Raw genomic sequence first — 23,746 nt, forward strand, 5'->3', positions numbered from 1 at the left:
TGAGAACATAGTCCTACCACATTGCAAATCACTAGTCAGACCACATATGGAGTACTGTGTATAGTTCTGGGCTCCTGTGAACAAGGCAGACATAGCAGAGCTGGAGAGGGTACAGAGGAGGCAACTACAGTAATAACTGGAATGGGGTAACTACTGTATCCTGAAAGATTATCAACATTAGGGTTAATCACTTTAGAAAAAAAGACGACTGAGGGGAGATCTAATTACTATGTTTGAATATATCAGGGGTCAGTACAGAGATCTCTCCCATCATCTATTTATCCCCAGGACTGTGACTGTTACAAGGGGACATCCTCTGCGTCTGGAGGAAAGAAGGTTTGTATACAAATATAGAAGACGTTTCTTTACGGTAAGAGCAGTGAGACTATGAAACTCTCTGCCTGAGGAGGTGGTAGGGTGAGTTCACGAAAAGAGTTCAAGAGGGGCCTGGATGTATTTCTGGACTGTAATAATATTACAGGCTATAGCTACTAGAGATGGGTTGTTGATCCAGGGATTAATTCCGATTGCCTGATAGCAGTCGGGAAGGAATTTTTTTACCCTTAAGTGGGGAAATGTGGCTGTTACCTCACAGGTTTTTTTTTGCATTCCACTGGATCAACTTGCAGGGTAACAGGCCGGACTGGATGGACAAATGTCTTTTTTCGGCCTTATATACTATGTTACTATGTGTGGTCTGACTAAAGATTTGTAGAGTGGTAGCTCTATGTTCACATCACAGGCATCTATGCCCCTTTTGATGCAAACCATTATCTTATTTGCCTTGGCAGCAACTGCCTGTCACCTTGTGATGTAATTCAGAAGGAACAAACAACTTCCCTGGAAGACAAGAATCCGATGCATCTTCCTGGGCCTCCAACATCTCTGCATCAAGGTCGGGATATAGGGCGGATATAACTACCCCTTCAGACAATATCGGACCGGGATCTTCCGTATCACCCCCCCCCCCCAGGAAAGCTACGCGACAAAGCATCAGTCTTGACGTTCTTAACCCCAGGGCGATAGGTCACAATAAAATTAAATCTGGGTAAAAAACAACAACCATCTGGGCCTACCTCGGGTTCAGTCGTTTAACCAACTCCAGAAAAGTCATATTTTTGGGATCAGTAAGCACAGTAATAGGATGAATTGCTCCTTCTAACTAATGATGCCACTCCTCAAAAGCCAACTTAATGGCCAGCAACATCATAATTTCATTCTGTAACTTGATCTAGGCCAGGGAAATCCAATCCGGGTTATCGTAGATAAAATCAAGCACTCTGAAAAATGTATCTACCGACCAGAGGGACTGTGATCCGGTCGGTAGAGAAAAAGCCCAAGACTGAGCGTCCCCTTTAAGCAACGACATAATAGCCACTCTTTGACTCTCATCCCTAGATGAGAGCGGACATAAAGTACAATTTACACGATTCTCTGAACCGAATGAAATTATCGCTTCCCCCCCGAAAATCTGTCCGGAAGTGCAACCTTAGGTTCAGGACAGGCCTGGTAACTACTACCGACACCAGCAGCCTGTAATCCCTGGATCTGCATGTGGAGGTCAGCTACCTCCATAGACAGACCCTGCAATTGTCTAGCCAGTGCAGCGATTGGATCCATAGCCTCACTGACACAAACAAAAATGATGTTTTTTGGTGGTTGATAATGTCATGGTGCGGTGTGGGTAGATAACGCAACACCGACCACAAGAGAGAAGGGAAAAGGTACTAGGCCTGGAAACTAGGGAAAGGGGAAAAGGTCACCACCTAGTGAATCCCTAAACCGAGCATGACTACTATAAGTATGAACAAACCTTGATGGTAGGAAAGTTCATACGCTTGAACCTAGGGCCCTATCTGACCATAAAGGGCCCTGGAAATAGTGTCAGGAGATTACCTGTTTCTTCCCAGCTGAAGGAACAGGAGACTCCTTCAGGCCTAATACCAAAAAGTAGGGGAAAACAACAAACAAGAAATAAAGGAAAGACACTTAACTCCAAAGTATGCAGACAAGCAGGAACTCAGAGGAGAACCAGACACCAGCTATCCACAACCAAAAGGAGCTATCAACCGCATAGCATGATGGGTGAGGCCAGACTAAATAGAGTTGTAATGACCACTTAAGCTACACCTGAGACCAGAGGCGTGGTCATACCCAGCAACAACACAGACACAAGTGAAAACAGAGAGGCTGTCAGATTACATCACGTGCAGCCAGTCTCTTAGATCTTCTGACCCCTGTCACAGGAGAGACCGTGACATAGCCACAGTCAAGATGACCATCCTAGTTCGAGAACACGTTTAAGCTGTATTACTCATCCATAGTGCCAGGGTCCCCCCACCCGCCTCTGTAAGCCAGCAATGTCCAGTTGCCGGGGGAACCCGATCTGCTGAGCAGCCTGTTCCGACATCGGAGCCCCAGGCCAATCATGAGGTGCTTCGGGCTCTAGAGTGTGAGGGCGTTCATCCAGCAGCTCCACCGGTGTGCAGGGACATCGTCGTGAGCTGTTCCCTGCTCAGTATAAAGGCCAGTGCCTGCATGTGCAAGTGCTGGTGCAAGTTCTAGTCCTCATGATCCCCCTGCTGTTACCTTGCTGTAATTGAAGACTCCACTGGCTTGGATTTTCTGGATTGGTTTTGTGACGTTTTTAGCTACTGACGATTTGGTATTATATTTGATTTCCTGGTTTTTGGCTTTCTGGCATGAAGGTTTTCTCGTTTGCCTTTGGCACTTTTTGTACCTCATTGTCTGACTGGCATTTGACCCTTGTCCGTACGACTATTTTCTTAGTGTTTGTCTATTTGTTGATCCCTGTTTGTGTCGCCCTCACAGGTATTTCAGGGACTGCTGCCCAGTTGTGAGGTCACTGTCTAGGGTGACCATGCATGTAGGTAGCGATAGTTGGTCCGGGAACTTCAAGGGCTGCACTATTCCTGTTCGTATGTGACGTTTGTTGACTTATCCTGACACATAGGTTCCTGTGTAGCCTGTACTTATAATGCATACCAAAGACTCAATTGATGATAGCATCAAGATAATCAACAAGCATCCCTCTATTTCATGTGTCTCACCATTTCTCCTACATTGGTAAGATTCAAGGAAACGTGTTGTCCTCCAATGTGGCAGCACATTCAACACCTACTTGCTATGGAGAAGTTGACATTCAGACAGACAAAGGGTGCTGATGACATACAAGCAATTTCTTGATAAAATCTCCGGATCTTTTGTCACCAACTACCGTATCTAAATTAGAGGTTGGCATCACTTTCTCCCAATCTTATTTATCAGTAAATCTGAAATAAAATTTCTACTTTAAGAACTTGGTGGAGAAGGGCGTTTAGCTTCCTGTCAATCTACGTTTCACTTAACATCATATAGATAGGACAGAATGATGTATTGTCGACCCTGACAGAGAAGCAGCCTCCAGCTAGCCCTGAAGAGCGGTCTTATGTATGTGGGAAGATGTCCCAGGGGCCAGGCATTTATTCTGCTGCAGAAACTACTGTTGTTACCTAACATTTTACAGTCATTTCCATTGAGGTCAATAGATGTACATACAGTTGTTTTAAAAATTATTCAACCCCCACTGAAATTGAATGTTTTGGCCAGTTTGACATTGATTTTGATCATTTCAGTCATCTTGTTTACAATTAAATCAAAGAGGCACTTGTAAGTCAGACAAATATAACATAACATTTATAATGAAATAACCACAAATGTCTTTTCTGTGCTCACATCATTATCAGTTTTATTAAACGTGAAGCATAGCTTGACACAAGTGTCTTGCAGCGATCTACGGGTATCTTCGCCCATTCTTCATGGGCAAAAGCCTCCAGTTCAGTCACATTCTTAGGCTTGCGCGCTGCAACTGCTTTCTTTAAGTCCCACCAGAGGTTCTCAATCGGATTTAAGTGACTGCCATGGCCACTTCAAAATGTTCCAGCCTTTAATCTGCAACCATGCTCTAGTGGACTTGGAGGTATGCTTGGGATCATTGTCCTGTTGAAAGGTCCAACGTCTCCCAAGCCTCAGGTTTGTGACGGACTGCATCACATTTTCATCCAATATCTCCTGGTACTGAAGAGAATTCATGGTACCTTGCACACGCTGAAGCTTCCCTGTACCTGTAGAAGCAAAACAGCCCCAAAGCATGATTGACCCCCCACCATGCTTCACAGTAGGCAAGGTGTTCTTTTCTTCATAGGCCTTGTTCTTCCTCCTCCAAACATAGCGTTGATCCATGGGCCCAAACAGTTCTAATTTTGTTTCATCAGTCCACAGAACACTATCCCAAAACTTTTGTGGTTTGTCCACATGACTTTTGGCATACTGCAGTCGACTCTTCTTATTCTTTGGAGACAGCAAGGGGGTGCGCCTGGGAGTTCTGGCATGGAGGCCTTCATTACGCAGTGTGCACCTTATTGTCTGAGCTGAAACTTCAGTACCCACATCTGACAAATCTTTTTTCAGTTCCTCAGCAGTCACACGGGGACTTTTCTCCACTTTGCGCTTCAGGTAGTGCACAGCAGTCGAAGTCAGCATCTTCTTTCTGCCACGACCAGGTAGCGTTTCAACACTGCCCTTTGCCTTGAATTTGCGAATTATGCTTCCTATGGTGTCTCTTGGTATGTTTAACATCTTTGCAATCTTCTTATAGCCATTGCCCTTCCTGTGAAGAGAAATCACCTCTTCTCTTGTCTTCCTGGACCATTCTCTTGACTTCACCATGTTTGTAAACACACCAGTAAATGTCTAGAAGGAGCTGAGTATCACAGTCCTTTTAAATCTGCCTAATTGGTGCTTATTATGCTTGATTGCTGCTCCTTGACATCCACAGGCGTTTTCAATACCTGATCGAAAACACTTGAATGAACCTCTGTTCTTAAGAGTGGTAGTCTTTAAGGGGTTGAATAATTGTGTCAATGAAGAAATCACAAAAAAAAACATTTAATACTGTATTACAAAAACAATTGATGTCATTTTAGTTGCATTTGGTTCTTTAAAAAGTCCTTCTAAGATTTCATTCTGAACACAATTACAAATGTACACTAAATTCCCTAAAACCCTTTACAGCATTGGGGGTTGAATAATTTGGAACACAACTGTATTTGCTAGTTATTTTAGGGATACAGCCACATGGTCAGGTTTCTTGATGCAGTTTGGGAAGCAAAAACCAGGAGTAAATTTTAAAAAAGAGAAGTCATATCTGTCCTTGTTACCTTCTCTCTCCACTTTTTGGCTTCCAAAACTGCATGCAGAAGCCTGACTGTGTGGCCATACTCTAGATTTGACTAAGTGGTTCCTATATTTAGCTTACATAGGCAATTACCCAAAAAACTAATCTATGGTATATTGAACCTTTGGTTTAGGACAAGGATCCATGGGCCCCAGAGGTGGTAATCCAACCATATCCTAGCGATATACCATCACAAAAAAAAAAACTTCAATGCATACTAAATGTTTTATTTTTCCCAGAAAAAAAACAACTGAGTTTCCCAGGATTTTGATATTGATCCTCAGGGTATCAGATTGCAGGGGATCACACTGCACACCAGCAGCTGTTACTTAGTAGCTCTGTCCATTGTATAGTCGATGGAGCTGGTAACTGCAGCACCGCTCCTGTTGGAGCTGTGTAGTTCCAGTGCTGGAGCTACAAGGTAACAACTGATCAGCCCATTAAACATGCCTATGATAGATGAAGAAACTCACAAACATAGTTATGCAATCAATTCTTTATTGCTCCCTCTCTGCTGGTTCTCTGTAATGTATCGTGTATAGTGAGATCACGTCAGCCATGATTAGTGACTACAATTATGGACACCATCACACAGCGGAGGTACATAGGCAGAACAGTAGAAAATTAGTAAAGTAAGCATATATGACAGCCTGCTGTACTGATATTAAAGCATGTTTAGATGGTTTTTATAAGACTCTCTTAAATCGTACTTGAATTTTCAAAAAAAAGTTTGCATAATGGCTGTGATTCTTTGTACAAACATAACTGTGAAGAAAAAGAATAGGTCTTTTTGGGCTTCCCTACTGTCTTATTTAGCCTAATTATTACCATCTTCAGCTGCACAGCTAGATTAATTTCTCTCACAAGCAGGGGTATCTCACTTCTGTGGAATCTGCTAGCACTGTACTGCTGTGAATTCCTTCCCCTTACTTTCAACTATGTTTGTTTTCAGCTCTGGAGCTCACATAACAGATAAGGAGAGATCCCACTTACAGAAAGGCAGGAGGCTCTTATGAAGTCAGAAGTTGTGTAGAAGCAGTTCTTTTATCAGGCTCAGGATCTCAGCCAACTCTGACATGCCCCTCATTTCCTCTGCCCTTTTCTGTGTTTCTGTTGCTAAGGATGGATCTTGCTTGACAACAGGAAGTGGACTGCAAATTAGATGGAAGTGAGACCTCTAGTGGCCATGCCTTTACTGCTTTTTACAGGTAAATGTAGCAGATTTTTAAAAAGAAGTGATCCGGAAATTTTCGAAATACATCTTTCTCTATTAAAGTTGTGTGAAAGTCGAGTGACTCTTTAAAGTCTCATTAAAGGGGTTTGCTGATGGCCTCTCATTCATGACCTACATGATTTATAACAGCCCTCTACTGCAGTAATGGACACAGCCATGTCTGTCTTGTACTGCAGCTCAACCTATACATATGAATAGGGCTCAAGGGGGCTGCTGTACTAAAGTATAGATAGAGCTGTGTCAGGTGCTTCAGCTCCCCTACTCTGCAGTTCAATAAGGGTTCCCCAGTGTAAATTAAAAAATAAAATAAAATAATAAATAAATAAAGGATGCCCACCTGTCATGTGCCAACATATCATTCTGGTGGGATCATTTCAGCACTAGAAGTCTGGGTAGGAAGGCAACTTAGGCACCTCCTATAGCTACTCCCCTGGTGGTCACACCTCACCAATCATAAATTAATGGCATGTCCTAAGAATAAACAATTAAAGGGGTTATCCCAAGACCTAAATGTATCCCCTATCTACAAGAAAGGGGATAAGTATCTGGCCAGTCGGAGTCCAAATGTTGGGGCTCCCATCATTCTAGAGAATGAGGGATCGGAGACTCCAGAAGACTGGCGGTTGAGCTTGTGTTCTGCCTCTTATTTCCGCCCTGTAGCAATGTTGGTGGTACTAAAGCCATGCAATGGACTTGGCCATTTACGCCAGTCCCACAGTTAACGAGTGGAGCGGCAGCTGCATGCTTAACCTTTTTTCCAGTAGGTATGTTCTCCTGATCAGTAGGAGTCCAACTGCTGCCAACAGATGATAAGTTTATATCTTGGGACAATTCCTGTAATGTAACCTTCCAAGAATACTCTTTTAAGCCATCCTCCAATTTTAACAGGAAAAGGAAGAAAATACTTTCCATATAATTTTGATTTAATTTCTGTACACAACTTAACACAGAGAGATGACAGCGCTGACATCTTGGTTATGTAAAGATTCACATATACTGTTATTTGACCGATTTCACCCTGGCGCCATCTCCCACACATTCACTGTGCATGCCTTTTGTTCCTGGCCTGCCATCAGCGCCGCTGTAAGAGGATAAAGATGTTATTTCTGTCTATGATACCCAGGATAATGCTATATTTGGCTCAGTAAATCACAGAGAAGAAGAGAGGGATATTCAAAGCGTGATTGGGATGCAGAACCGTCGCATCCGATTCTCAGATTGCTTCTCGTGGATCTTTTCATTAGTGGAAATAAAACGTCTTTCTGAAAGACATATTTCACATCTCCACAATCACTCCTGGGGCATAATTTAGTGTGAAGAAAGGATGAAGTCTTTGCAGAACTTAAAATAAAATCCTTTAAGCGCTACGAGGAGATTACATGATTAATCATGCTCTCCCTGAGAAATCTCTGCCGTGTTTGTTTCTGAATTAATTTAATTTGGACATTTGGGTTTGAGCGGATTTTTTTTAAGCCTTATTGGCAACTGGAGAATTCTTAATTGCACTAGATAAAGGGACAAGACATCTATAATTGGTAAACATATTGCTTTGCATAGACATGATAGACCATGTATTAAAGAGGGTTCAGGACCCTTATTTATTACCCAGGACAACAACAAACAGGTTCTTTCTCAGGAGGACCCAGCTTGTCTGCGTATTAGACACCTAATTTTAATAGCGTGTAATGCTTAATTTCACCTGTGGTGGCACTGCAGTGAAACTGAACACTTGCTGCCAGGTTGCCCTCTTGAATATAACTGATCGCTGAGGATCTGAGTAGCAGGACAGACAGGATCATCTGGAGAATCTTTTAATAAAAAGGGAGTGTAAAAAGCAGATAACCCCTTTAACTCTTCCTATACCTTTATGTAATAGTAGTTAGTGCATGAGGACATGCAATTGAAGTGAATGGGGCTGAGATGCGATACCAAGCACAGCCGCAATACAGTGTACAGTGCTGTGCTTGGTAAGCTGAAAGAAGGCTGCAGCGCTACTGCGAGTGCCGATGCCTTATCAAACAGCTGATTGGCAGGAGTCCCGGGTGCCAGACCCACACTGATCAGATACTGATGACCTCTCCAGAGCATAGGTCATCAAAAAAAAAAATTTAGGAAAACTACTTTAACTTCATTTTGAGTGTCAGTTCAATCACACCAATACCAAATGTATAGGTTCCATTACTGTTTTACTCACCATGTTTTTTTATGTCACTGTATTCTGAGAGCCATAACTTTTGGAGTCTTTCCATCAACAAAGGAGAGCGAGGGTTTACTTTTTGCAGGATTAGTTACTGTTTTTGTTAGTAAATTTCTGAAGTGTATATGACTTGATCACTTTTTATTCCGCTTATTTGGGAGGCGAAGTGACCAGAAAAATACAGCAATTCTGTATTTTTTTAATGGCATTCAACAAGAGGGATAAATAATGTGATATAGTCCAGTGATTCTATAGTTCAGGTCCTTATGAATGCATCGATAATAATTATTCATATTTTTTTCCCAATAATGAAATGTCTTGATGGGCGGTTTGCAGTCAAAATTTCTAGTTTCGTAAAACATTTATTAACTTTTTTTTAGCTCCACGTCACACTAGGACTGTCAATTTCCAGATAGTATGTATAAAAACATAGTGCAATACTTCGGTATTGCGCTGTATTACACAGGGCTCCAGATGGCTACCAAAATGGTCGCCAATGCGACTTAGAATTTACAAATGGCGACAAGACTTTTTAGTACCGCACCTGAGGGGTTAACTGCAGCGGAACGCAGCTCCCTGTCATAGAGGTCGGGTGCCGGCTATTTAATTCCGGCACCTGCCTCCTGTATTTGTATTAACAGGTCAGTTATCTTCATTGGTGGCGCAGTGCGCCCCTCCCCCCCTCCCCAATATAATAAACATATAAACATTGGCGGCGGAGTGCGCCCCCCCCAACACCCAAGTATAATAAACATTGGTGGCGCAGTGCGCCCCCCTTCCCCCCAACACCCCAGTATAATAAACATTGGTGGCGCAGTGCCAATGAGGGTTAAAAAATAATTTAAAAAAATTAACTCACCTCCTCCAATTGATCGCGTAGCCGGTCTCCTGTTCTTTCTTCAGGACCTGTCAAAGGACCAGTGGTGATGTCACTGAGCTCATCACATGCTGATTTGCTAAAAGTGTTGTTTTTTCTAAGTGCATTGGAGATATTCAGGAGACTAACTTAGTCTAACTCAGAGCTTTTCCACTGTAGCAGAACTTCAGTGGTGTTTCTGGTGGATACTCAGACACTGTGTTTCAAAACAGTGTTGATTTTTATAAGTGCATTGGAGATATTCAGGAGATACTCAGGAGGTAATCTGGAGGTGGATACAATCAAAACAAGTAAGATTTGTTTGTTTAAAATCTTTCCCCTCTTTACAATGGCAGACCTGGTTCTGTGCAGGAATTGTTGTGCTTTTATTTCAGGTTCCACTCTTCGGAGGTTTGGATACTGTCTGATCTGTAGACAGCTCTCCACAATGCAGCAGGAATGCCTTTTTGAAATATGAGATTTGTAAATTAACCGTTAAACTCAGGCTGAGAACGTTGCAATGCCACTGCCACAGAGGCCCCCTAGAAATGGAAGATGGGTTGCTGCAGGTTCTGGTAGACTGAGAGTTGTGGATAGAAGACATGTCCCACAGTCTGTGGCTCTCCATAATTCATTTGCAGCATTTTCAGAGTGCAAGAGCAACATGGAGGATGGCTCAAGCACAGTGGGTGAGGAACAATCATCTCCCATGCCTAAAGTATGCAAGACTGCAGCCAAAGATAAAAAGGAGAAGGTGAGGACTGATAGTAAGCAGCTGTTGGTGGGCGATTCCATCATAAGAGGTGTGAAGTTTGAGAAGAATGGTGTTGTGAGATGTCTTCCTGGTGCTACCGCTAGCAGGGATAGACGACGGATCCTTAATATTTTTAGGCAAGCAAAGCAGGAAAGGGAGGTGGATGTTATTGTCCATCTTGGGACAAATGATCTGGCTTGCAATGAGGTTTCAAAGGTGAAAGAAGCTTTTCACACACTTGGAAAGGATATACGGGAGGTTGCATCGACTGTTTCATTCTCTGCAGTTTTGCCTGTGCATAACCTTCAGCATGACAGGAAGATGTGCATTAAGGAATTCAATGTATGGCTTGGTGAATGGTGTCTGAACCAAGGGTTTGGCTTTGTGTCTCATGTTGTTAGCTCTTGTTGGAATGGAAAAGAACTGTACAAGAAAAATGGTTTGCATCTTTCTCTCAAGGGAACGAATGTCCTCGGTGAACAGTTCCAAGTATTTGCTAAGGAGCATTTAAACTAGGAAAGGGGGGCAAAAGAGTGATAATCCAGCAGTCCAACTGCCCCCCGGAACAATGCCAGTAGCACAAAAGGTTAAGAAATGACAAGCTCAGATTCTTGTCTACAAATGCTCGCAGTTTAGGGAATAAGATCAATGAACTTGAGGCTATAATGGCATCTGAGAATATAGATGTAGTGGCTGTTACTGAGACGTGGTTCAATGGGAGTAATGACTGGGATATAACATTACCAGGGTTCTCTCTATACAGGAAAGACAGAGAAGGCAAGAAGGGGGGAGGAGTTGCCCTATATGTGAAAGATAGCATAAAATACAAGTTAGCGAGAACAATTTAGAGTCAGTTTGGGTTACCTTGCAGCTTTATAATCATAAGGTAACTCGTGCAGGTGTGATACATAGACCACCTAGCCAAGTCAAAGAATTAGATGATCTACTAGTTGAGGAAATAGCTAAAATGACATTGAAGGGGGAAGTTATCATTATGGGAGACTTCAATCTTCCTGATGTAAACTGGAAAACCAAAATAGCTAGTTCTGCAAGGAGTACAAATATTCTAAATTCCCTACTGGGATTATCTCTACAGCAAGTAGTTGAGGAGCCAACCCGGAAGGAGGCCATTTTAGATTTAGTATTCACAAATGGGAATTTGGTATCTGATACTACTGTAGGGGAAAGCTTGAGATCTAGTGATCACCAGTCAGTGTGGTTTACTATAAGTACAGTGACTGAGTCACACCACACAAAAACAAAAGTTTTAGATTTTAGAAAAACTGACTTTTCTAAAATTAGATTAGTGGTATACGAGTCCCTATCAGATTGGAACAGTTTCATTGGAGTCCAGGAGAAATGGGACTACTTAAAAGTGGCACTATTGAAGGCAACAGAAAATTGCATTAGGCTTGTCAGTAAAAGCAAAAAAAGGAAGCGACCACTGTGGTACTCAGCAGAAGTGGTCAAAATCATTAAAAACAAAAAGATAGCATTTAGGAATTATAAAAAATAAAAAAACGAGGATAACAGGCAAATCTATAAGATTAGGCAGAGAGAGGCCAAACAAGTTATAAGAGCTTCTAAAGCACAGGCAGAAGAGAAATTAGCTCAGTCATGGAAAAAAGGCGATAATGCATTCTTCAGATACATAAATGAAAAAAGGAAACTAAAACAAGGAATTACAAAATTTAAAACAAAAGAAGGAAGGTATATGGAAGAAGACAAAGAACTAGCTGACTGCCTCAATGAATACTTCTGTTCAGTTTTTACAAAGGAAAATGAAGGATAAGGACCTCAGTTAGGAAAGAAGACTAATGAATCTTTTGATGCATGTGTCTTTACAGAGGAAGAGGTTCTAAGTCAGCTGTCTAAAATGAATACAAATAAGTCACAGAGGCCTGATGGGATACACCCAAAGCTATTAAAAGAGCTCAGCGATGAACTAGCAAAACCATTAACAGATTTATTTAACCAATCGCTGGCAACAGGAGTCGTCCCAGAAGATTGGAAATTCGCAAATGTTGTGCCCATTCACAAGAAAGGTAGTAGGGAGGAATCGGGCAACTATAGGCCAGTAAGCCTGACATCAATAGTGGGGAAATTAATGGAAACCATACTTAAGGAGAGGATTGTGGAACATCTAAAATCCCATGGATTGAAAGATGAAAAAACAGCATGGGTTTACTTCAGGGAGATCATGCCAAACTAATCTTATTGATTTTTTTGATTGGGTGACTAAAATAAAAGATGGCGGAGGTGCAGTAGACATCGCTTATCTAGACTTTAGTAAGGCTTTTGATACTGTCCCACATAGAAGGCTTATCAATAAATTGCAGTCTTTGGGCTTGTACTCCCATATTGTTGAATGGATTAGGAAGTGGCTGAGGGACAGACAACAGAGGGTTGTAGTCAATGGAATATATTCAGACCATGGTCTTGTTACCAGTGGGGTACCTCAGGGATCTGTTCTGGGACCCATATTGTTTAATATCTTTATCAGCGAAATTGCAGAAGGCCTCGATGAATAGGTGTGTCTTTTTGCTGATGACACAAAGATTTGTAACAGGGTTGATGTTCCTGGAGGGATACACCAAATGGAAAAGGATATAGGAAAACTAAAGGAATGGTCAAAAGTCTGGCAACTAAAATTTAATGTTGATAAGTGCAAGATAATGCACCTGGGTCGTAAAAACCCAAGAGCAGAATATAAAATCAGTGATACAGTCCTAACCTCAGTATCTGAGGAAAGGGATTTAGGGGTCATTATTTCAGAAGACTTAAAGGTAGGCAGACAATGTCATAGAGCAGCAGGAAATGCTAGCAGAATGCTTGGGTGTATAGGGAGAGGAATTACCAGAAGAAAGAGGGAGGCGCTCATGCCGCTCTACAGAGCACTAGTGAGACCTCATTTGGAGTATTGTGCGCAGTACTGGAGACCATATCTCCAGAACGATATTGATACTTTCGAGAGAGTTCAGAGAAGAGCTACTAAACTGGTACATGGATTGCAGGATAAAACTTACCAGGAAAGATTAAAGGACCTTAACATGTATAGCTTGGAAGAAAGACGAGACAGAGGGGATATGATAGAAACTTTTAAATACATAAAGGGAATCAACAAGGTAAAAGAGGAGAGAATATTTAATAGAAGAAAAACTGCTACAAGAGGACATAGTTTTAAATTAGAGGGGCAAAGGTTTAAAAGTAATATCAGGAAGTATTACTTTACTGAGAGAGTAGTGGATGCATGGAATAGCCTTCCTGCAGAAGTGGTAGCTGCAAATGCAGTGAAGGAGTTTAAGCATGCATGGGATAGGCATAAGGCAGGTCCTGAAGAAAGAACAGGAGACCGGCAGCTACGCGATCAATTGGAGGAGGCGAGTTCATTTATTTTATTTTTTTAACCCTCAATTGACCTTATACTAAGCATTCTGTATTAAAGAATGCTATTATTTTCCCTTATAACCATGTTATAAGGGAAAATAATACAGTGAATAGACTTTCATCCTAGCAACCATGCTAAAAAAAAATCGCACCGCATCCGTACTTGCTTGCGGATGCTTGTGATTTTCACGCAGCTCCATTAACTTCTATGGGGCCTGCGTTGCGTCAAAAACGCACAACATAGAGCATGCTGCGATTTTCACGCAACGCACAAGTGAAGCGTGAAAATCACCGCTCATGTGCACAGCCCCATAGAAGTGAATGGGTCCGGATTCAGTGCGGGTGCAATGCGTTCACCTCAAGCATTGCACCCGTGCAGAAATCTTGCCCATGTGAAAGGGTCCTAAGGGTGAATAGGAGAAGGGTTCCAGCCCCTAAGGGGGCTAATAGTAAGTATATATATAAAAATAAATAAAAAAAAATAAAATTAAAAAAAAATAAAATTAAAAAAAAATCACTAAGGCTACTTTCACACTTGCGGCAGTGTGATCCGCCAAGCAGTTCCGTCGTCAGAACTGCCTGCCGAATCCGCCGATCTGGATGTGACTGAAAGCATTTGTGAGACGCATCCGGATGCAGATCCATCTCACAAATGCATTGCAAGAACGAATCCATCTCTCCGCTTGTCATGCGGACAGATGGATCCGTCTTGTATCTTTTTACACATTTTTACCGGTCAGCGCATGCGCAGACCGGAAGGACGGATCCGGCATTCCGGTATTTTGAATGCCGGATCTGGCACTAATACATTCCTAGGGGGAAAAATGCCGGATCCGGCATTCAGGCAAGTCTTCCGTTTTTTTTCGCTGGAGATAAAAGCGTAGCATGCTGCGGTTTTCTCTTTTGCCTGATCAGTCAAAATGACTGAACTGAAGACATCCTGATGCATCCTGAACGGATTACTCTCTATTCAGAATGCATGGGGATATGCCTGATCAGTTCCGGTATAGAGCCCCTGTGACGGAACTCTATGCCGGAAATGAAAAACGCTAGTGTGAAAGTACCCTAAAATATTAAGTTTAAATCCCCCCCTTTCCCAATTTTACATATAAAATATATAAACAATAAATAAACAAACATATTACATAGCGCTGCGTCCGAAAAGTCCAAACTATAAAATTATTAAAAAATATCTCCTATGCGGTGAGCGCCGTAACAGAAATAAATAAAAAAAATAATAAAAACCCCAAAAAATAGGATAGGACGGTTCTATTATGGGCCGAACATTTCATAAAATGCGAAATGCACGCGGCTTTTTTTGGTGTTTTTTTTTGCGTGGTATTGAGTATCGCAATACTTTTTTATGGTGACGAAAGCGAATCAAAATTTTGGTATCGAAACAAGCCTACGCCGATCTGATCGGCGTAGCGTTGTCACGATACCAATATTTTGATTCGGTTTCGATTTGGCGACTAAAAATTTTATTTGGCTCCTAAAGTTTTGTTCAGGAGCCAATGGCTACTAGGTATTTTTTTTTTTGTCTGGAGCACTGTTATACCTGTCAGCATTACATTGACAGGCAGCCTATTAGACCCCAAAGAACCTACAATATCCCCATATAATATATACATGTGTATAAATACACTATATAAACCAATCAATCTAAATAGGACATCAATTTTATTTACTTTCACGGCTGAAAATAATATGTAAAACAACCATTAAAGTGTATCAATTTCAGCATATGTTATCGCTGCTGCTGCATTATGCAATCTTTAGTTTCTTCACATACCACTGCTTTCTTTGAGTTTTTCCCTTAGTTATGGCTGTTTTAACCTCTACAATATGATGACCTTCTTAAGATGCCTCCTCTGCCAGTTCTCCGAGGCCAAAACTGCCTTCCCTCACTTCACATACACACTTGCTGTAGCCAGCAGCTCCCTGCCAGCCAATCAGATTGGATTACTGAGAGAAACGCCTCTGCACTCTGAAGCCTAATGCAGCCATGCAGTGTTGAGGACCGCCCCCCTGTCTTCTGTTTATACTAAAGGGAAGACAGACAAGCCCTAGCAACGGTCTTTTAAGGGACCAGTGGAAAGGGACAGGGGACATTAAGGAAAGCTGCTCTTATAAGGTAATTACAGATCTTTTGACAATCATTGACAGACTAACTAATGTATACATTCCTAGCTCTAATGAACTAGTAATAAAAAAAATATGAGTTACAATTTAAAATGAAACATGCCAATTAAAAACAGGATCTAACAGGTTTCTGTAGGTGGCAGACTAACAGCCATTCTTTGGTTACATCCAAATCAGGTGAACGGTGTAGGAATTACACAGTTTGCATATGTGCCTCCTACTTGTTAAGGGGCCAAAAGTAATGGGACAATTGGCTTCTCAGCTGTTCCATGGCCAGGTGTGTGTTATTCCCTTATTATCCCAATTACAATGAGTAGATAAAAGGTCCAGAGTTCATTTCAAGTGTACTATTTGCATTTGGAATCTGTTGCTGTCAACTCTCAAGATGAGATCCAAAGAGCTGTCACTATCAGTGAAGCAAGCCATCATTAGGCAGAAAAAGCAAAACAAACCAATCAGAGAGATAGCAAAAACATTAGGCGTGGTTAAAACAACTGTTTGGAACATTCTCAAAAAGAAGGAACGCTCCGGTGAGCTCAGCAACACCAAAAGACCCGGAAGACCACGGAAGAGAAAGTGGGCTCTCGTAGTGATGATGTCAGCTGGAGGCTGACATCATCACTACGAGAGCCCACTCCCTCTTTCAGAAGCCACAGTTGATATTGACAGAGCAATCTAAGGTGTTTAATAGCCAGGATCGGAGTTCTCTCTCATCCTGGCTAGTGTTGAGCGAATCTGAACTATAAAGTTTGGTTCCGTACCGAACTTTGCCATAAAAGTTTAGGTTCAAGTTCGGACATTTAATAAAGCTTTTGAAAGGCTGCAGGGCAGCCAATCAACAAGCTTTTAAGCTGTGGGCACTTAATAGGCATGGCTCTGATGTCTTCTAACGGCATGGCTGTGATTGGCCGGTGCATCATGTGACCCAGCCTCTATACAAGTTGGATCACGCGTAAGACCAGCGAACAGCTCTGAGTAGTGCAGGGAAAGGAAGCAGGCAGCTGAAGCGAGGGAGAGTGTTAGGAATCTGGCTATTTGTTTTGTGGGTGACCTATAATAATTTTTTGTGGGTGCAATATACCAGCTTTGCACCTCTGACACAGAAATATAATAATAAATCTAGCTAATTCTGTGGGCGATCTATAGCCATTTTATTGTGGGTGCAATGCACCATCTTTGTACCCCTGACACAGAAATATAATAATAAATCCGGCTGTTAATTCTGTGGGTGACCTATAGTGATTTTTTGTGGGTGCAATGCACCATTTTTATACCCCTGACACAAAAATATAATAGTTAATTAGTCCGTTCGATGGGTGACATATACCTATTTTTGGTGTGAGATACATGTGCACGGCATATCTGACAGGGAAATGAATATAGTTAAACCGTCTGTTAGTTCGGTGGGTGACATATTCCCATTTTTGGTGTGAAATACACGTGCACTTTATACGCGACAGGGAAATTAATATAGTTAATCCGTCTGTTAGTTCGGTGGGTGACATATTCCCATTTTTGGTGTGAGGAACACCTGCACTGCATACGTGACAGGGAAATTAATATAGTTAATTTGTCTGTTAGTTTGGTGGGTGACATACAGTGAGGAACAGAAGTATTTGAACACTCTGCAATTTTGCAAGTTCTCCCACTTAGAAATCATGGAGGGGTCTGAAATTCACATTGTAAGTGCATTCCCACTTTGAGAGACAGAATAAAAAAAATTAAAAAATACGGAAGTCACATTGTATGATTTTTAAAGGATTTATTTGTCTTGCACTGATGAACATACAGTCAGGTCCATAAACATTGGGACATCGACAATTCTAAAATTTCTGGCTCTATACACCACCACAATGGGTTTGAAATGAAACAAACAAGATGTGCTTTAACTGCAGACTGTCAGCTTTAATTTGAGGGTATTTACATCCAAATCAGGTGAACGGTGTAGGAATTACACAGTTTGCATATGTGCCTCTCACTTGCTAAGAAAAGAGAAGAAAATCCGTCTCTCTTCGGTGAAAAAATGAAAAACTTTATTCCAGCGAATTAAAATCCATACAGGTGTACATGAAACAGTCAATGCATTTCAGACCTCAAAGAAATGTGGGTCCTTCCTCATGACAAACATGTATATGAAATGGGAGCTCCCTCTTAAGTAACACAAACTAACCCCAGGTTGATAGGTATCACCTGGGAGGTGGAGACCCAAGGGGGTGTTCCCATGCACATGACAGAATAGAAAACCTCTTTAACGAATGGCAGAAACCAGCAGAAGGAAAAACTCACATACAAGTAAATCAAGTCACTAAAACAGCAATCATTCAGCTAAATAAAAATACAGATACAAAGAGAGCAAAAATACTGGTGGCAAAGCGTATGTGTAGTAGAAAAGACGACGTGGTCACACATCAATATTGTAGAATGAGATCATGACGTCTATTCAACCCACAGGGCTGGCGAGATTCTAGCTGGAAGATCCAGAAGGCCTCCCTGTTAAGGAGTTTTCTCCTGTGATCTCCCCCCCTAGGCGGTAGAAAAACTCTTTCTATGCCCTTAACCTGTAAGTGGGATACATCACCAGCATGTACCACTGCAAAATGCAGGCTGACTGCAGAGACATTCCGGTCCTTATAATGAGGCACATCGGATAAGTGTCTGCGAATCCAATTTTTTAAAGGAGTGGTGGTGCAGCCCACATACAACAAGGAACAAATTGTACATGTAATAAGATACACCACGTGTTTGGTGTTACAGTTGATATAGGATTGGATGTTATATACCCTTTCGTTGTTCATGGATTTAAACGTTTTTACAGTAGTCATGTGGTGGTAACAAATACATTTTCTGTGACCACACTTAAAATTACCTTTGTGCTGTAACCAGGTGGCTTGTGGTTTTTTGCCCACTGAAAAAAAGCTAGGGCTAATGATATTACCCAGGGTGGGTGCTTTCTTGGCTACACACTTAATTCCGTTACACACAATATCAGACCACTCGCCGTCAAAATTAAGTACATTAAGATATTTTTTCATAATTTTACATATGGCAGAGAACTCTTGGCTATATTGTGTTAACGAAATAAGTTGCTTGCTGGCCATAATTGGAATCCACTGATTGTCTGCGTGCCTGAGACTGTCCCGGGAAAATTAGTGACTGTCTATTAATTTGCGAAACCATTTTTTTAGCATATTGTATATCCCGTTGTAAATAGTCTCTACGTAACAGTCTATTAGTTATGTTAGAGGCTTCTGTCTCAAAAGCCCTCTGATCGGAGCAATTCCGACGGGCACGTATAAGTTCACCCCTGGGGATGCTGTGGATAGTATGGGAGGGGTGGCATGACTGGGACAGAAGTATGGTATTGCCTGCTAATTGTTTTCGGTGGGTAAGTGTATTAACTGCACTAGTGGAGGGGTCCCCCCTCAGGCACAGATCCAAAAACTGAATCTCAGTTTGGTGAGTATGAAACACAAATTGTATGTTATTCACCTTGGAATTGAAATATTCCATTAGCTCTGGTATGGACGTCACATCGCCAGACCACACCATCAGTAGGTCATCAATGTAACGTCCATACCAGAGTAGGTGGTCCAGGAGTGGGAGTGTGTCGATGAGGAGAAAGCACCCCTCCCACCATGCCATAAATATATTAGCAATGGAGGGAGAGAACTTGGCCCCCATCGACACCCCGGACACCTGTAAATAAAAATTCTCACCAAACAAAAAATAATTGTGCCTGAGGAGGAAATCCACCACGTGGACAACATATTCCCTCAATGTCTGGGTGTAATCACTGTAATGTTCAAAAAACCACCTCAGCGCAATAATGGCCAAATTGTGGGGAATATTAGTGTATAAGGACGTGATGTCCGCTGTTATCCACGAATAGTTGTCCCTCCACTTAAAATCAGCAAAGGCTTGTAGCACCGCCCTGGTGTCCTTGAGAAACCCTGGAATGAGTGGTATCAGGGGCTGTAGCAGGGAGTCCACCCACTCAGAAAAGCGCTCAGAATATGAGCCTATACCAGCCACAATGGGTCTGAGGGGTGGAGGGAATACATCCTTGTGGACTTTGGGTAATGCATGAATAATGGGAGCTATAGGATGTTCCACAAAGATGTATTCCCGCTCCCTGACGCTGAGACAGCCACATGATACCCCACAGTCCAGGAGTTTCTTCATTTCTAATTGGAAATTCCTCAGTGGATCACTGGGCAGACGGACATAAACATTGATGTCATCCAGCATAGTAGTAACAAGGGATCCATATAGGCCCTTGTCCAATACAACCACTGACCCCCCTTGTCTGCCTCCTTGATAATAATATCCTCCCTTGCTCCTAAGTCTCGCAGGGCAGTTATTTCCGCTACGGTCATATTAGAATATCCCTGTGTCCTAGAAGTATCATACAAAAGACATATGTTAGGGAGAAAGCAGCACTAACATAACTAGTACCAGAATCACGTGGGGCCCATTGCGGGGAGTGAACAACATAGTCCTGATGAATGTCAGAGTCCTGTGAAGCTTGTGGTGGAGGGGAAACACCGCTACCAGGTGCGTCTCCCAAAGGTTCCCCCCGGAAATGTTTCCTTAGCGTTAGGTTCCGGGCGAATCTGTTAACATCAAGGATCGTCCGGTACAGATTGAAGTGATGCGTGGGAGAAAACGAAAGTCCCTTTTGTAAGACCATAATTTGCTGAGATGAAATAATAGATGCCGACAGATTGATGACTTGTATATCTTCAGTTATCTCTTTTGCCTGGACGCATCCAGGAGCTGCATCCGTGCACCTCTGGTGATTCTACTATTGCAGGTGAGAGCTGCCTTACGTCTTCTTCTCCCACTTGTTAAGGGGCCAAAAGTAATGGGACAATGGCTTCTCAGCTGTTCCATGGCCAGGTGTGTGTTATTCCCTCATCCCAATTACAATGAGCAGATAAAAGGTCCAGAGTTCATTTCAAGTCTGCTATTTGCATTTAGAATCTGTTGCTGTCAACTCTCAAGATGAGATCCAAAGAGCTGTCACTATCAGTGAAGCAAGCCATCATTAGGCAGAAAAAGCAAAACAAACCAATCAGAGAGATAGCAAAAACATTAGGCGTGGCCAAAACAACTGTTTGGAACATTCTTAAAAAGAAGGAACGCACCGGTGAGCTCAGCAACACCAAAAGACCCAGAAGACCACGGAAAAGAACTGTGGTGGATGACTGAAGAATTCTTTCCCTGGTGAAGAAAACACCCTTCACAACAGTTGGCCGGATCAAGAACATTCTCCAGGAGGTAGGTGTATGTGTGTAAAAGTCAACAATCAAAAGAAGACTTCACCAGAGTGAATACAGAGGGTTCACCACAAGATGTAAACCATTGGTGAGCCTCAAAAACAGGAAGGCCAGATTAGAGTTTGCCAAACGACATCTAAAAAGGCCTTCACAGTTCTGGAACAACATCCTATGGACAGATGAGACCAAGATCAACTTGTAATAGAGTGATGGGAAGAGAAGAGTATGGAGAAGGAAAGGAACTGCTCATGATCCTAAGCAGGGCCGGCCTTTGGGGTGTGCGGGCTGTGCGGCCGCACAGGGCGCTATAGCAACAGGGGCGCCGGGCGGCCGACGGCAGCCCGCCGCAAACTAAAGTCTTCTTACTATTTTAAAGCGGTCGGCGGGCGACTAACAGCTCTGACAGTGCACAGACTATTGGAAAGAGTGAGGAGGGGGTGGGGCCAGCAGCCGCTCTGAGCTCCGCTCTGCTGCCTGGCCTGCCTGTCTCTTTAAGAGAGCAGACCAGTGGCTGCTGGAGCGTGCCGCAGCTGCCGCACAGGCACGTCTTCGCTTTTGACGTTGCCACTGAGCTCCGCCCCCAGGGCCCCGAGAGAAGAAGGAGCGAGCCCGAGCGCTAGCCACCAGCCACGGAAGACTCAGTCTCTGCCAGGGAAGGCCCACGACACAGCCTGAACCAAGTTTCAACAGAAGTTACAGGTATTTGGTACAAAGATAACAACTGGATGGATCCCATCTGCCACTGGCCCATGATGTAGTGGGAGAAATGTGCCAGGGGGGGGCTCATAGAGGACAGGAGGACAGTGTGCTTTCCTGCTACTACATCAACCCCCCCTCCCCCCAGGGATTTTGGGGGCCATAAAGGGTTGGACTTTACCTCCTTGCTGCTGATGTTGAGTGTGCACCTTGCCACCAATCATATTCCCCTCCCCCCAGCACATCAGTTACCTTTAGGAGGAGGGGATATGATTGGTGGCTATGTGCACACTCCGCATCATCCAACCCCTAATGCCCCCCAAAATGCCCGGTGGGGGGGTGGTATGACAGGCAGGAGGGGCGATGTGTATGCGGGCCCTTGCCCGGCACTCAGCTGTGCTCGCATACATATCGTGCCCTGTGTCCACTGTTCTGTGCCCACTCTGCTAAAGCCTGGCATAGCCCAGCTATGCCCTGCTTTACCAAAGCAGTCAGGCAAGAGCCGTGGGGTGATCATATTTATTGTATGTATGTCCGTCCCTGTGTGTGTGTGTGTGTGTGTGTGACTGTCCGTCCCTGTGTGTGTTTGTGTGACTGTCCGTCCCTGTGTGTGTGTGTGTGTGTGTGTGTGTGTGACTGTCCGTCCCTGTTTGTGTTTGTGTGACTGTCCGTCCTTGTGTGTGTTTGTGTGACTGTCCGTTCTGTGTGTGTGTGTGACTGTCCGTCCTTGTGTGTGTTTGTGTGACTGTCCGTTCTGTGTGTGTGTGTGACTGTCCGTCCCTGTGTGTGTGTGTGACAGTCCGTTCTGTGTGTGTGTGTGTGACTGTCCGTCCCTGTGTGTGTGTGTGTGACTGTCCGTCCCTGTGTGTGTGTGTCTCTCCCTGTGTGTCACCATCACCATGCCCACAGTGTTCCTATGTCTTGACGCAGCTGCATCAGAGTGTAACTGGCTTTTAATCTGCACTGAAAAATAAAAGGTAACATTTTAATCGAGCTGGACTTTTCTCTCTCCTTTACTTAAGTTACGCTGTGGTTCCCGGCATGGTCCGTGCTCGGTGCAACAGGGTTTGAGCACGCCTACATTTTTTCTTTTTGCCTAGCTGCATCAGAACGTTCTGTGTGGGGCAAGAAGAAGAAGATGGAAGAGGAGGCAGCGCCAGCATGGAGTCCGTGCGATAGACACAGGGAGGCACACTAAGGACGAAGGTAACACTTCCACATGATCTACACTAGTGTTATCTGTAGTCTTACATAGGACTGCAGGTAACACTACCACATTATTCATCACTAGTGTTATTTGTTACAAAGATTTTTTTCCTCTTTGTGTATGTTTATGTGACCAGGGGTAATGGGGGGAAGGGGGGGGGGTGCCACAAGGTTAGCTCGCACAGGGCGCCTGAACACCTAAGGCCGGCCTTGATCCTAAGCATACCACCTCATCAGTGAAACATGGTAGTGGTAGTGTCATGTCATGGGCATGTATGGCTGCCAGTGGAACTGGTTCTCTTGTATTTATTGATGATGTGACTGGTGACAAAAGCAGCAGGATGAATTCTGAAGTGTTTTGAGCAATATTATCTGCTCATATTCAGACAAATGCTACAGAACTCATTGGACGGCGCTCTTCACAGTGCAGATGGACAATGACCCAAAGCATGCTGCAAAAGCAACCAAAGAGTTTTTTAAGGAAAGAAGTGGAATGTTATGCAATGGCCAAGTCAATCACCTGACCTGAATCCGATTGAGCATACATTTCACTTGCTGAAGACAAAACTGAAGGGAAAATGCCCCAAGAAAAAGCAGGAACTGAAGACAGTTGCAGTAGAGGCCTAGCAGAGCATCACCAGGGATGAAACCCGGCATCTGGTGATGTCTATGCATTCCAGACTTTAGGCTGTAATTGACTGCAAAGGATTTGCAGCCAAGTATTAAAAAGTGAAAGTTTGATGTATGATTATTATTCTG

Source organism: Bufo bufo, chromosome 3 (assembly GCF_905171765.1).
Source record: "Bufo bufo chromosome 3, aBufBuf1.1, whole genome shotgun sequence".
Lineage (NCBI taxonomy): Eukaryota > Metazoa > Chordata > Amphibia > Anura > Bufonidae > Bufo > Bufo bufo.